Source organism: Myxocyprinus asiaticus, chromosome 44 (assembly GCF_019703515.2).
Source record: "Myxocyprinus asiaticus isolate MX2 ecotype Aquarium Trade chromosome 44, UBuf_Myxa_2, whole genome shotgun sequence".
Classification (NCBI taxonomy): domain Eukaryota; kingdom Metazoa; phylum Chordata; class Actinopteri; order Cypriniformes; family Catostomidae; genus Myxocyprinus; species Myxocyprinus asiaticus.
Genome location: NC_059387.1, coordinates 5,082,675 through 5,097,115, shown reverse-complemented (window position 1 = coordinate 5,097,115; position 14,441 = coordinate 5,082,675). Strand labels below are relative to the sequence as shown.

At 39.1% G+C, this 14,441-nt stretch overlaps 1 protein-coding gene across 2 annotated transcripts in view; it reads left to right on the top strand.

Moving 5' to 3' along the window:
* The window catches only part of LOC127434243 (polypeptide N-acetylgalactosaminyltransferase 11-like), a 51,478-nt gene that overhangs the window by 5,938 nt on the left and 31,099 nt on the right, over positions 1-14,441 (top strand). The window lies entirely within an intron of this gene.

Sequence of the window (14,441 nt, the reverse complement as noted above, 5' to 3'; positions counted from 1 at the left end):
TGCTCTCCTGAATTTCTGGAATTTCTCATGCTTCTGTGTCGACCATTCTGGCAACCGAGGGAATTTACAGCGGTCATTATCACAGCTGTGTACATCCCGCCACAAGCCAACACAGACCGGGCACTCAAGGAACTGTATGGGATTATAAGCAAGCAGGAAACCGCGCACCCTGAGGTCACGTTCATTGTGACCAGGGACTTTAACAAAGCCAATCTCAAATCAATCGCACCAAAATACCAATAACACATCAGTTTTGACACACGAGGGGACCGGGTTTTGGACCATTGCTACTCTCCCTTCTGGGATGGCTACAAATCCCTCCCCCGCCCACCATTTGGCAAATCAGACCACTCTTCCATTCTGCTTCTGCCCGTTTACAGGCAGAAAGTGAAACAGGAAGCACCCACCCTCAGAACGATCCAGTGCTGGTCGGACCAATCAGACACTACACTACAAGACTGTTTTGATCACTCAGACTGGGAGATGTTCCGGTCTGCCTCTGATGACAACATCGAGCTTTACGCTGATAGCGTCACGTGTTTCATCAGAAAGTGCGTAGAGGATGTTGTTCCATCCAAAACAATACGGATCTACCCGAACCAGAATCCTTGGATTAATAGCAATGTTCACGCGGCACTTAATGCGTGGACCTCCGCTTTTAATTCCGGGAATGCGGAGGAGCATAAACAAGCTAGCAAAATGCCAGTACAGGAACAAGATTGAAGGACAGTTTAACACCACCAACTCTAGAAGCATGTGGCAGGGAATTAATATCATCACAGACTTTAAAGGGAATAAAAACTCCACCGTGAACACCGCTGCCTCTCTCCCGGATGAGCTAATTACTTTTTATGCACGTTTTGAGGGAAATAACACCGCCCTCGTGAAGAGAGCTCTCGTGGCTGAAGCTATAGAGGTTAGTTCACTCTCCATCTCTGTAGCGGATGTAACCCGATCCTTCGACGGTTGAATATCCGTAAAGCCACGGGTCCAGACGGCATTCCGGGCTGCGTCATCAGAGCGTGTGCAAACCAACTGGCTGGTGTTTTTACGGACATTTTCAACCTGTCCCTCTCTTTGTCTGTAGTCCCAACATGCTTTAAAACATCCACCATTGTGCCTGTACCAAAGCAATCCAAAATCACTTGCTTAAATGACTGGCGTCCTGTTGCTCTGACCCCCATCATCAGCAAATGCTTTGAGAGACTAATCAGAGATTACATCTGCTCTGTGCTGCCTCCATCACTGGAACCATTGCAGTTTGCTTACTGCAACAACCACTCCACTGATGATGCCATTGCATCTACAATACACACTGCTCTCTCCCACCTGGAAAAAAGGAACACTTATGTGAGAATGCTGTTTGTAGACTACAGCTCAGCATTCAACACCATAGTGCCATCCAAGCTTGATGAGAAGCTCCGGGCTCTGGACTTAAACAGCTCGCTGTGCAGCTGGATCCTGGACTTTCTGTGAAGCAGACGCCAGGTGGTTAGAATGGGCAATAACATCTCATCACTGACCCTCAACACTGGAGCCCCACAGGGCTGTGTTCTCAGCCCACTCCTGTACTCCCTGTACACACATGACTGTGTGGCAACACACCGCTCCAATGCCATCATTAAGTTTGCTGATGATACGACGGTGGTAGGTCTGATCACTGACAATGATGAAACAGCCTACAGAGAGGAGGTGCACAATCTGACACACTGGTGTCAGGAGCACAACCTCTCCCTCAGCGTCAGTAAGACAAAGGAGCTTGTGGTGGACTTCAGGAGAAGAGAAAGAGAACACAGCCCCATCACCATCAATGGAGCACCAGTGGAGAGAGTCAGCAGCTTCAAGTTCCTGGGTGTCCACATCACTGAGGAACTCATGGTCTGTCCACACTGAGGCCGTTGTGAAGAAGGCTCATCAGCGCCTCTTCTTCCTGAGATGGCTGAGGAAGTTTGGAATGAACCACCACATCCTCACACGGTTCTACACCAGCATTGTAGAGAGCATCCTGACTGGCTGCATCTCCGCCTGGTACGACAATAGCACCGCCCACAACCGCACAGCCCTGCAAAGGGTGGTGCGAACTGCCAGACACATCATCGGAGGTGAGCTTCCCTCCCTCCAGGACATATATACCAGGCGGTGTGTGAAAAAAGCTCGGAGGATCATCAGAAACTCCAGCCACCCGAGCCATGGGCTGCTCTCACTGCTACCATCAGGCAGGCGGTATCGCAGCCCTGCCGGGTGCCCCTATTCAGAGTAAAATAATCTGAAATTAATTCATTTGTTTGTACCGCCACTACAGGGTGTCTATAAAGTAACTTAATCCATCCAATAAATTTCTAAAAATTTCTAAAATCTTAAAAAGATAATCTCATTCTACCATATCAAACGCCTTTTCGGCGTCAAGTGAGATGGCAGCGATGGCATATGATCATGTGATCATTCGCCACTGACCACATGATATTGATGAAACGCCTAATATTATCAGAAGAGCTACGGCCCTGAATAAACCCCACCTAATCTATATGTATAAGAGATGTTATAACTTAATCGGTTAGCCAGAATTTTTGAAAACATTTTTACATCTAGCTGGATCAGGGAAATTGTATGGTAACTTTTACACTCGCTTGGACCTTTGTCCTTTTTAAGAATCAGTCTCATCCGGGCTTGTCATGGTTGGAGGAAGCTTTCCATTCTTTAATGATTCCGTATAAACTTCTAACAAAAGTGGAGCCAGTTCTGTAGAATAAGATCTAAAAAATTCAGCGGCAAAGCCATCTGGCCCCGGAGTCTTGCCAGTTGGCAGGGCCTTAAATACCTCGTCAAGCTCCTCCAAGCTTAGCTCAGAATCAAGAGAATTTTTTTGCTCAGTTGTCAATTTAGGGAGTTCTAATGGTTCCACAAAGTTTCTAATATCTTCATCAGTAGACAAAGACGTGGAACTATAAAGATCAAGATAGAATTCTTTAAAAGCATTATTAATATCAATGGCCGAGGTAAATATTTCACCACCAGCAGATTTCACTGAGGGAATGGTAGAAAAAGACTCAAAACCAAAACTCCACCTTCTGCAACAAAATAGCATTATATCTGTATTTCAATCGAGTCAATTCTCTGAGGCCATCAGACAACATTCGGCACTTCAGCTCTGCCTCTGCACTTTTAATATTTTCTTCCAACTCCACGAGTTCTTGTGCTTTGGATGTTTTTGATGAATGAGGCATACTATATGATCCGGCCCCTAAGAACCGCCTTAAGTGCCTCCCAATCCACGCCCACAGAGGATACTGAGGACTATTTGGTCTCCATATAGACATTGATTTCAGCCTTTAACATATGTTGGAAATCAGGATTTTGCAAAAGGGATACATTAAAGCGCCAACTATATTATTTATTTTTCTCCATATGTTGCAACACCTCTAAACACCGTGATCTGAGACTACATTTTTTCCAATTGAGCAATCAACAACAGATGAAATTAGGAATTTGGATATAAAAATAAAAATCTATTCTAGAATAAATCTTATTGACTGATGAAAAAAATGTATAGTCCCTCCCAGATGGGTTCAAAAGTCTCCAGATATCTGTAAGACCAAGATTTTTACACATCCTGTGAATTGCCAATGTTGCTCTAGGGGGCTTACACACTTTGGCTTCACTATGATCAAGGATTGAGTCCATCAATAGATTAAAGTCTCCTCCCAATATTATATCATGAGGGGTGTCAATGGTTTGCAACATCCCTTCAAGATCTATAAAAAAAGCCCTGATCATCAGCATTAGGTGTGTAAATATTAGCCAAAATCAACCTTTGCCCCTGAATCTCATCTAAAACAATAATGACTCTTCCTAATTTATCATTAATTTGTTTGAGAAATTTGAATTGCAGATGTTTATTTATCAGTGTAATGACTCCCCTGCTCTTACTTAAGCCAGCACTGAAGAAAACACATCCACCCCATATCTTTCCAAGTTTTTCAGCTTCCTGCGGGGAAAGATAAGTTTCTTGAAGAAACACTATATCATATTTCTTACGTTTAAGAAAATAAATAACCTTCCTTCTTTTTATGGGGTGCCCCAACCAATTCACATTCCATGTGGAGAGAGACACAATTTTTTGATATAATAGAAAAATAAATTGTGTGTCAAAAACAAAATTATAAAGACCACATTTCAACATCAGTGCAACAATAAAACCCTGAACTTCCCCACGAACAAAACAAACAGAAAAAAGATAAACGTGTTCATTAACCCCGCACACGACAGCGCCAACCAGCGTCAATCCCTCTAAACTCAAAGAGTCCATGCACACCTACGAGAGTCCCCGTGACAGCTTTGCCGTTGGATTGCTCAAGCCCGGTGCTTCTATACAAATTTTGTGAGGCAAAATTACATAACAGAAAATACTTTGTAAAACAAACTCCAGCCAGTAGAAGGCATAAGCACAAAGAACAAGCAGATTCATCCATAGCTGTCCCAAAATTATGTTCCTCCACAAAACAAACTCCAGACGCTAGGCGGAACCAGCACAAAAAGAAACAAAACATGCGTCCCGGTTCTCGGACGATCAAGTATATATTTAATGAGTCGAGTTGACTCAGAGGCCACATAAGAATCACACCATGATTTCCTCAGTCCTTCAACTCTATAAAAGACATCGCTTGTTGTAGTAATGTAGATATTTTGCGGTCATCCTTATCACTGGCCAGGAACTTCAGTGTAAAAGCGATCTTCCGTCAATGCAAAATTTTTTTGGAGTGTCACTCCACAAAACAAACTTCTGCTGTTAGGCGGAACCAACATAAAAGGAAACAAAAATAGTGCCCAGCTTCCTCAGACAGCCAAGAGTAAGTACAGCAAGTCAATCTACTCACATGAGAAACACCAAATGGCTTACTCACTCCAATGTTTTTACAGTGATTGCTTGGGGCATAAAATACTTTATGGCCATCCTTATTATTTATACCAGTTTGGCCGGGAACATCAGTGCAAAAATGATCTTCTGTTGATGTAAACGTTTCTTGCATTCCTTGAATTGATCACGTTTCTCTCTTGTCGAATTCGCAAAGTCTGGGAACAAGAAAATGTTGTGATTCTTCCAAGAAAGCTTTCCTTTGCTCCTCACCTCGTGTAACACAAGGTCTTTATCGGATGATCTCAGGAATTTGGCCAAGATTGATCGGGGCCTGTCTCCCTGAGCTGATCTACGAGCCGGAACCCTGTGAGCTCGCTCGATTTCCAGTTTATGGCCTGTTATGTCGAGCAAACTCGGGAAGAGCTCGTCTAGCAATTTCACCATATCTCTGCCCTCCTCATGCTCAGGAATTCCAACAATTTGGATGTTATTCCTGCGGCTCCTATTCTCAAGATCTTCAAGTTTTTCAAGAACGTTTTCCAAATCAACTTTGGTAGCTAGCAGATTATCAGATAATTCCCTCTCTGATGACTCCAGATAATCTGTCACTCTTGTAACCAACCCAGAGAATTTTGTTTCTATTGGCGTAATCGATTGACGTATTACAGTGAGATCTAAGTCAGCAACAACTTTCGTCAGCATCACAAACATGTTGGACAGTTGACACTGGATTTCTCCTGCTGCACAATTCAAATCGAGTCCCCGGTCTGCAGGCCCGTCAGAGGTTTCAGCTTGTGCACATAAGTGTCTTTTAATATCTCCAGAGCCCGAGGATTTAGAATTTTTTACATTTTGACTTCAAAGAGCAAATATGTAGCAGGGTGTATCAAATCTCACCGGATTATAACACAAAAATAACTAAAAACTAGCAAAGTGCGACGAGCTTGTCGCCTACACGTCCGCTCCGCGCATGGCATCACGTGACCCCAAATTCAACAGTTCTTTATGGATGGCTAAATCGTTTCTATATGATAAATTATTTTCAAGGAGTCAAATTTTTTTAATCGAGTGTATTAATTTATTTTTTTAAACTCATTGATTTACTGCTTGCGACACTTATGATAGCACCTCTAATAAAAACTTTAAATGTTTCTCATCGGATACTAGCTGAGGTTTGTGTTGTGTTAATATCAAAATACATTTCTGTCTGTTGTGTGGTGTATTTATTAAATATTTCATCTAGAAACCATTTTAAGTGGCATCTCCATTTTGGAGGGTTACGTAATAATCTAGGGTCCTTGTAAGTGAATAACATAGGAGCATGATCCGATATAACTATAGCTTTATAAAAGCAGTCAGCAATATTTGACATTAGCATTGCTGATGTAAGGAAGTAACCTATCCTTGAGTAAGATTGATGTGCTCAAGCAGGAATACTGGATATCTTTAGGGTGTAATTGTCTCCATACTTCTACAAGGTTTAAGTCATCTAAAATAATTTAGGGTCTTTCTTGTCTGTTTATGTGATTGATCTAGGCCAGATGAATGGTCTCTTGTTGGATCCAGCAAACAATTAAAGTCTTCTCCTATCATGTAGAATCCAGAAAGGTTGGATAGAGTTAGAAAGAGGTAGCTGTAAAATTTTGGGATATCATCATTAGGGCCATAAATATTAACAAGAATCAATGTTTTGGTTAATAAAGTCCCTTGAACCATTAAATATCTACCTAAAGGGTCTTTTATTATTTTAGCTATTTGAAATGGTATTGATTTTATGAATCATGGTAATAATCCCTCTTGCATGGGAACTAAATGAAGCTGAAAGCACCTGACCAGGCCAGCTTTTGCGTATTTTACTAATGTCATTGGGCATTAAATGAGATTCTTGGAGGAAGACTATTTTAGACTGATGCTGTTTTAGCCTAGAAAAAAAGAAAACAAATTTCAAACTTAAAAGAACACTTGAACTTCACAACTGTGAATTGCTGAGAACTACCAGCAAAATAAATTCCTCCACCATTTATAACTTCCACTGGCTAAATGGGTCAGTTTATATTAAACCAATAAAAGGAACCGTTGATGGTTTCACCTCCTACCGGGCCCTGCTTGGTAATTTACCTTATCCCCCTTTATTTAGGATGTATTGATTTATCGACCGTTATCTAGATACTCTTAGACTGAGCAAAATACTAAAATCTTGACACCAGATTACATGTTCGTTAGAAAGTTATCAGCTTCCGATGGGCTTTGAAAGATGTGGGCTTGGCCATTAACGGTCACCTGGAGACGACCTGGAAAGATGAATCCGTATGGTAATCCCTTGGCTCACAGCTTCCTCTTGGAAGAACTGGAAAAAACATGACCCGGTGGTTTTGGAACAGCGCTTCTTTCTTGGTTCTGGCCGCATTCATAACACGCTCCTTATCTCTGTAGTCCAAAAACTTCATGATCATCGCTCTCGGGCCATATTCGTGTCCGACGCAGTCCTTCTGATCCTGTGTGCCCTCTCTATGGCCAGCGCCTTACGAAGTGGCTCCATGTCCAGTGCCTCAGGTAGCAAACTTTCTAAGAATGCACACACATCACTGCCCTCAGATTTTCCTGGTAAACCTATGAGTCTCAGGTTGGAGCGTCGGTTGCGATTCTCCAAGTCATCGATTTTCCAGGTGCTGTAATTTTATTTTCAAGAGCGCTGGTTGTTGACTGGAGTTTGTTAACCACATTTTCGGTTTGAGAAATGCGTTCCTCTGTCTGCGTTAATCTTCCAAAACATTCTGCTACTTGATTTTGACATCTTGAACAGCTGAAAGGATGGTTTCAAATTGAGTATATTGCTTGAAGAATATCACTAGTGTCAGCATGGAACCCACTAGTGCCCGACCGATATTATCGGCCGATATTAGACTTTCACTGATACTGTATATCGGTATCGCCGTATATTTTTACCAATATGCACCGATATGAAAACTTTTTTCAGAACATATAATGCAGAAAACAATGCTTTAGAATTGGTGTCATTACATAGATTGTCCAGCAGAGCGCACTCCATCTCCACGTCATCCAGCACAGAGCTGACGGTGGCTCTGCAGACAGGGCGGAGTTCAGCAGACTTTTCACGGTAAGATTAGTTTGTGAAATACATACTGGAAAGTTATTAAACAATGACCCCATCATTTTCGCTTTTCAATATAACTAATATAACGTTAACCCTGTCCCTGACAACCATGTCACTCATGTCTGTTTGCTGTTAGCCAGCTATAGTTTGTCAGTGCAGTAATTAATGTAGCAGATTGAAAGATAAACATCAGAGCACCTTTTTGCAGCTCAGCAGACAACAGTGTGGTGGTCGATTTGTATCTTTTGAGTGTTGATTTCACGCTACGTTGTTACCTAGTTGGTGAGACGCAATGCTGGTCTCCGTGACAATGAGCTTTTTGCTAAATAGCTAACCACGTAGTTACTTTCATTGCTTGTCAGCTGAGTGGAAGCTAATGTGTAAACATGTATTCACCAAAATGTTTTGTTCAGGATTCGCAGTTTGGTACCCCCTTCAACCGAACAATTCCAGTCGTTGCATTTATAAAATGTAATATTTAAAAGTCTGGTTTTCCACCTTTGAAAGTTTCCCCTGAACTTGTATAGCAGAATACGGTGTAACACCGCTGCCGCTGTTTTTCTCTTGTCTAGGCAGGCGTAAATGCTTCTTGTTTTACAACCTGCCAATAATTGACTGACAGTATTAATAGTCAGCATTGGACTGATACTAAACAGTACTGATGTTTATTTAGCTATTTATTTTATTTTTATTTAATCTTTATTTTAATGGTCAGCAACTGACGGATACTAAACATACAGTACTGATGTTTATTGAGCCATTTATTGTATTTTTATTTATTCTTTATTTTAATGGTCAGCAACTGACGGATACTAAACATACAGTACTGATGTTTAAGCTATTTATTGTATTTTTATTTTATTTTTTTCTCAGTGTTCATTTCTAGAATTTGTTGACAATGTTTAATAATAATGTCAAATATTCTTTGATAAAAATATGTTTAAGAAAGCAGCCTTCTGAGTACCTTTGCATAGTCATATCGGTGCAAAATCGGTGAACAGTCCACATTGAAAAGGTCTGTTTTCATTCCAGCTCAAAAATTATCTATATCAGCCACCATATCAGTAATCGGTGAATTTACCCCCTCTAAAATCGGTATCGGTCTCAAAAATCCCTTATCGGCCAGGCTCTAGAATCTTGGGATGATCAGCACAAGTGTTTTTTTTCCCCCTTTTATATTCAGTGTATTGTGATTCAAAACATTAAAACATTGTTATCTTTTACTTGCCCGTTTTTCAACGGCTACAGCCTCGTCGTAAGAAAAGACTGTGATGTGCTCATGCATTTATGTTGTCAGTTTGAACATCAATGTGTTGAGATCGCTGCTCAGTTTCACCGATTACCGGCTCTGGCTCGAGCAGCATGGTGGAAGGAGTGTGTGTTTGTGTCTACTGCACACTCGCATTCAGATCTGCCTCCAATCTGGTATGCAACATCCACTTTTCACAATCCAATCAACAGCCAATGTATAAAATCTGCCCTAATTTTTTTTTTTTTTTTCTTGTTCGATAAGCCGTTTCACTTGGAAATATGTTGCAATACGGAAGTCTGTCGCAACTTCCATTTCATGCCGACTTTAACATCACGTGTGCTCTCTGTGTGTATTAATGACAAAGAGCAGAGCACTTTATTTATTGTGGAGTGCAGCACATGCATGGTTTGTATTTATATGATTAAATCACAGCCTTTTGCAGTTTAATAAGAACATCAGCCCTTGTGGAAAACATCCAGTTTTCCACGTAAATGCCAAAATAAAAGCTCTGAAATGCTTCTGAAATAAATTACTTTTAAATAGAGAAATGTAATATTCAGTGTAGTAGTAGTAGTAATAATAATGATAATAATAATACATTGATAATAATTACATTATATTTAAGCAATATCTCACAAGCAAAAGTTTCATCACTGCTTTCATAAATACTGTGATGCTCTACTGTGCAGCTCTGTATTTGACCATTGTAATTTGGATTGTGCTGTGAGGATCAGTATAGAAGCTCTTAATTAATTAATAATAATAATAATAATAATGCAATGGTATGTTGAAAAGTGATTGTTCTCTTTTCATTTGATTAAAATTCTACAAATGAATTTGATTAGTTTTTTTTTTTTAAATGATAAAATGAAATTAAACGGATTTCATTGAGCCCTAAATACAGTTTAATGGCAGCAAATGAGACACATTGAATGAACACTTATTTCATGCAACATTTACCCACAATTCACAAAAAAAAATATATATATATAAAAAATAAAACAATAGCTCATTGACACGGGGAAACTACTGCTTTAGGATTTTGGTAAAATAGGCATGATTATCGGTCAATAACCTTTGAAACACAACACTGTTTTTATGTGCAGTTATAGTAAAGGGTTATTACTATCATATGGATCTCTAGCACAGTGTGAATGGTATAGAGGTACACATGGACCCGTTCCAGACTATTTCTGTAGAACTGAAACAGTTCAATGTGTGGATGGATGGACACGGTAATTGTTCCCTTCCCCTTTCAGTGAGGACATGGCTTTCATCTTTGCATGTCTTTCAGATGGATAAGGCATGATGTTATCCATTTTGACAAGGATTATTTGCAGTGTGAATGTTGATGGTTTGAATTTGGTTATGTGTTTTTTCTTTAGATCTCGTGTGCAGAGACACATCCTCATTTCAAGGAAAGTTGAGCCAGTGTGTTGGCCTTGAGGACCCTAAAGCATGAATTTAACATGCACAAGAGCGCTGCTGTAATTCCATATGATGATTCAGATGGTCTCATGTTACTCAGGGCTTGGGATGTTTAGATGGGTTTGAAGAATAACACGTGTTGCCTGCTTATAATAGAATGAGACCTAAATGAGACCTCTACAGAAAATGTATTTATTTTTTGCCCTAGTTTGTTGGTCTCTTTGCATTATTCAATTCAGTTAGATTTTATTTATAAAGCACTGTATATAAACTACAGCATAGACTAAAGTGCTGTACATTAAAAACTAACTTGCAAGATGAAGCTAATTTACAAATGAAAAATAAAATAACATAGAAATTTACATAAAAATACATGAGTGGGTCTGTTTAGCTCTCAGTTCCATTATGATGTTGCAAAGGCTACAGAGAACAAGTGCGTCTTACTATGGGTTTTGAACATAATTATAGAGGTAGAGGACCTGGTGGAGAGTGGTAAATTATTCCACAACCTTGGGGCAGCAACAGAGAAAGCGTGATCCCCTTTGCACTTTAATCGTAGAACATGAAGAAGCAGTTGACTGGCAGATAAGAGACCTCTGGGTGAGTTCAGAAATATACTCTGGTGCTATACCATGTAAAGATTTAAAAACATACAACACCACCTTATATTATATTCTATACTGAACCAGTAACCAGTGAAGGGAGGCCAGGATTGGTGATAAATGGTCCCTCTTCCTGGTATTAGTCAAGAGACTAAAGATGACACTCAGATTTTTGTCGTGGGTATGCATATTGGATGAAAGGGGCCCTAGACTGTCTGAAATATCCTTTACACAGTCACTAGGGACAAAAAATTTCTCATTTAACTGGAGAATGTTTTTATTCATCTAGCATTTTACATCATCCAAACACTCAAAGACCGATTTTACAGATAGATCATCACCAGACTTCAAAGGGAAATTCATTTAGGTATCATCGGCATAAAAATTATACGAAATGGCATGTTTTTTTTTTTTTTTTAAATGAGCCAAGAGGAAGCATATATAAGGAAAATAAAGCCAGTCCTAAAATACATCCTTGAGGGACCCCACAGGTGATAGAATCTGAGGATGATGAGAAATTTCCAATTTAACTGAAAACGTTCTACCATGTAGGTAGTAGGTGAACCACCCTAGGGCCATGACCTGAATGCCAACATGCTGCTGGAGACAGTCAATGTGGATATCGAATCAAATGCTGCATTAAAATCCAATAAATTTAAGGCAACACAACTACCAGAATCCATTCTTAGCAACAGTTAATTTGCTACCCTAAGAAGAGCAGATTCTGTGCTATGGCCAGCTCTAAAACTGGACTGAAAACTTTCAAAGACATTATTCTTTGTTAAAAATGAGTTAAGCTGAGTTAAAAACACATTTTCCAAGATCTTTGACAGAAATGATCATTTAGAAATTGTTCAAATTTTTCAGGATCAGAGGGTCTAAACTAGGTTTTATAAGAAGGGGCTGGACAACCACATACTTTAGACAAGATGGAACAACCATTAATCAAACTGCTATATATAATGGACCAAATACTTGCACGAGTTGTGTCAACCAGCTCAATTAACAAGTCACGGGAAACCACATCATTAGGAGAAGTTGTCTTCAGATGTGCAACAACATCCTTGATATGTGACACAAGTGACACTGGCTCAGACTGACTGAAAATCTCAGAAACAGCAGTCAGAACAGATGGGTCAGACACTGGAGGTGTAATGGAAGATGTTATGCTATCAATCTTAGCAGTACATTTTTTTTAAAAACCTTTCATAAGTATCTGTAGATGGATCAGGAGAGAGAGAGTACCTATTGTATTTAGTATTGTATTTATAGAATTAAATAGTAATCGAGGGATATGGGAATTTTGTGAAATAATATCAGAAAGTGTGCTGGTACCGAATTAAGTCAGTGCTCGGTACAACCGGTACTGCAGAAACACTGGTATCATGACATCTTTTTTTTTTATTTTAATACTGACTTGGTACTGAAGTACCGGTACTTTTGACAACACTACACCATGGTCTTCACCGTAAAGGAATAGTTAATCCAACTAGTGATTAACTAGAGATCAGGATTGAGTTTGCAGTGTTAGTCTATCAAAAAAATTTATGGTACTCTCATTTGTTAAAGGAATGTTCCAGGTTCAAGACAAGTTAAGCTCAATCAACAGCGTTTGTGGCATAATATTGATTATCACAAAAATAAATTGACTCGTCCCTCTTTTTCTTTAAAAAAGCAAAAATGGAGGTTACAATGAGGCTCATACAATGGACGTGAATGGGGCCAATTTTTTGGAAGGTTTAAACAGAAATGTGAAGCTTATAATTTATAAAAGCACTTACTTTATTCTGTTAAACCTTTGAGCTGTAAAGTTGTTTAAATTTTAGTTTTTAGAGTTTTTTGAGGGTTTGTTGGCATTACATCGTCATGGCAATGAAGTTGTGAAATTGGCTGTAACTTTAAAAAGTGATTTTATCGCTCAAATAATTGTTACACACATATCGTTTTTCATCTTGAGGTTATACTTTTGAAACAGTGATAATCTGAACGTTCAAAAATTGGCCCCCCTTCACTTCCACTGTAAGTGTCTCACTGAAGCCTCGATTTTTGCTTCTTTTTAAGAAAAGGAGGGGCAAGTCAAAATAATGTTTGTGGTTATCAATATTTTGCCACAAATGCTGTCGATTGAGCTTGACTTGTATTGAACCCGGAATATTCCTTTAATGACTGTTTGGAGTAGTAAAAATGCTGAGTATCTTAAGGATAGAGTTAAAGATTTGGTTATAGTGCAGTCTAGATTTTCTCTCTCTGGATGTTCTGACATCTCTGTTATTCAAAGTTTAAAGTGCATGTTAATGATTGACCAAAGCTTTTTGAAAACAGAGGGCCAGTACCCCATTGAAGACGACTTCCTTTCACACCAAAATGTTTCTCTTCCTTGAGAAGCTACTTTAACGTGTTTTGCAGATCACAATATAGTTATATTTGCTTAAGTCAACAAAAAAAGGAATAATGCATTAAATAACCTAATCTTGGATACGCCTTTGAATAGAGCGCAGTAGTCTGGTTCTGAAGTGAAAATCCCATTCATTTTCTCCATCAGCAAATTTATTGTTGACGATAAATTATATAAACATTTAAAGACAGATCTACTGTAAGCTCTGAGGTTGTTAATCAATGGTATATGCTTCTGCTGAAACCATCAGTCAGCATTATTTAAAATGATTATTTTTGGGGGGAAATTGTGTTAAATAACAGAATTTCTGGTGAAGAACTACACTACCCATGATGCTGCCAAGAAAGATTCACTAATCAGAGAATCTCAGCCAACAAAGCACATAAAGAGCTCTGTAGTGACCGCCCACTCACATGACGCACTGTGAATGATGCAATCAAGTTGGTATCTCTACACTCCTTAACTACTTTATTTATTTCTAAATATCAGAATATTTTCCAATTAATATTTGAAAAGTTTTTTCCATTTTTTTATTAGATGACATCATTTGGGATTGTAGTTCATTAAAAATAAAGAAAAATGGGGGTAGCGAATCCAACCCATGTTGGGCACAGGTGCAAGACACAACACAATGAACAAGGAAAATTATACGTTTCTGCACACTGATTTTATTGCTCCAAAAATTACTTTATTGTCTCCAAAGAATTTTATTCATTCCCTCAAAGACGTTAAGTACACATTCTTGTACCTTTGTCTTTTTGTCCGATTTTAAAATGCTTTTTTGCTTCAAATCA